This window comes from Mandrillus leucophaeus, unplaced genomic scaffold (genome assembly GCF_000951045.1).
Source record: "Mandrillus leucophaeus isolate KB7577 unplaced genomic scaffold, Mleu.le_1.0 Scaffold201, whole genome shotgun sequence".
NCBI classification, from domain to species: domain Eukaryota; kingdom Metazoa; phylum Chordata; class Mammalia; order Primates; family Cercopithecidae; genus Mandrillus; species Mandrillus leucophaeus.
In genome coordinates this window covers 1844737-1846419 of record NW_012102044.1, presented here as the reverse complement: position 1 = coordinate 1846419, position 1683 = coordinate 1844737, and the positions used below count along the sequence as shown (strand labels likewise).

At 38.3% G+C, this 1683-nt stretch overlaps 1 protein-coding gene across 1 annotated transcript in view; it reads right to left on the bottom strand.

The window, feature by feature from the left end:
• TUBGCP3 (tubulin, gamma complex associated protein 3) overlaps nucleotides 1–1683 on the bottom strand; it is a 101789-nt gene that overhangs the window by 80572 nt on the left and 19534 nt on the right. The gene's annotated exons all lie outside the window — the stretch shown is intronic.

Below are 1683 nucleotides of genomic sequence, written 5' to 3'. Positions count from 1 at the left end.
ATATTGGGTTCCCTGGGGGAAGAGAACTCACTTTGCTCACATTTACAACACTGCAAACACCACCTGTGCGCAGGTGCCTCTCAAAGAAGCTGTTACACCCACTAGAAAAGGTGCCACTTTCAAAGGCTAACTTATAATTTCAACACTCTCTAATGAACCTTTGTATTTATCCCATTTTAGTAGTATGACTTTATAAAAAGCTCATCAGTCAATCACATTTAGCATTAAATGTTCTAATTCACTTGTACGAAGACAATGATTGACTTTACAGACAACCCCACATTCTTTAGTTAAAAAAGGATTTTGGTATGAAGCACATACCAGAGATTACATAATGTAATCGTAACTGTACATTCGACTCTTCCTATATAGAAAAGGAAAGCTATCTTAAAATATACTATGTAAAATGCATTAAACAAAATGAATGCAATTAAAATTTGATATAATTTACTGTATTTACAACACATAAACAGATTCCAATTACAACCATGAAATCAAGCAAGTGATGCTCTTTCTATAGAATGAGATTGGCACTAATTCATACATGCACTACAGTCACAGCACAATAAAATAAGAAAAATGAACACATAGTATTTACAAATAAGTGATGTTTCTCTATTAAATTGCTTCTCTATTAAATTATACCACATCTCCAGTTACAATGTACCCCACCTGCCAGTGTGGAAAATGTTTGTCACACATGATCACTTTTGCAATTTGTTTCAATATAAAACACTAGCACTTTATATTTGAGGTCGGTTATATCAAATGGAAAATTAACTTTTCTGTATTATTCCAGAGAGCAGAGCTACCATAACTCAACTAATCTATCAACAACTGTAATCAAATTTCAAATGTCTCAGCATTCGTAAAACATGACAAATAAACAGTGTCCATCACGGGAGAGGACTATAGGTGCTGAAGAGGTGGTGCTCACTGGAGGTTCCCAAGAAGAGCTGGGGACACCTGCTGGGGACACCCCAGAGGCACCCAAGTCAGTCAACACACAACATGCCTTAATCTTAAAACAGCACACACAGGAAACACAAACTCTACATTGTTACAGTTTTCTTCTTTAAAAGGAAAATCCCAGACTCCCCTGAATATCCACTGCAGCAATGTAGCTGTCAGTTCTTTAAGTATGAGTTTAAACAAACTTGATTTTTAGCTACTGACACATGCATAGTAGCATGTTTAAATACGGGTAATATGCTCACCCTGAGGCCATGAGATGTGACTTTGTAAAGGAAACGGGCTGTTAATGCAGTACCTAACTGCTGGAGTCCTCAGTAATCATCTCAAACGGGTAAAATGGTTTAGGTTTCAAGGAGCGTATAGTGTTCTCATGTTGTTTTACAGACATTGAGGAAAATAAATTTTAATACGTTAACAGCAGTTTAAATACCCCATTTTTATTCCCCAGCGCTCTGCATCGTAACAGCAGATGGATCACTTCAGACTTCCACTGCTCATCCAGCCCTGAACTATGTCTAGGTGAAGTACTCTGGGTCACACCTTCAACTCTATCCCCAACTGACTTGCCATCTAGTGCGGTCACACAGTTCTAAAATGGGACCTCCACAGACCATGGGCCAAACACAGTTCATAATGCAACCGCCAGGTGTGGAAAACTGTGCCATGCAGGACTTCTAGAAGGTGTTATTACTGAGACCCAAGGCCAAA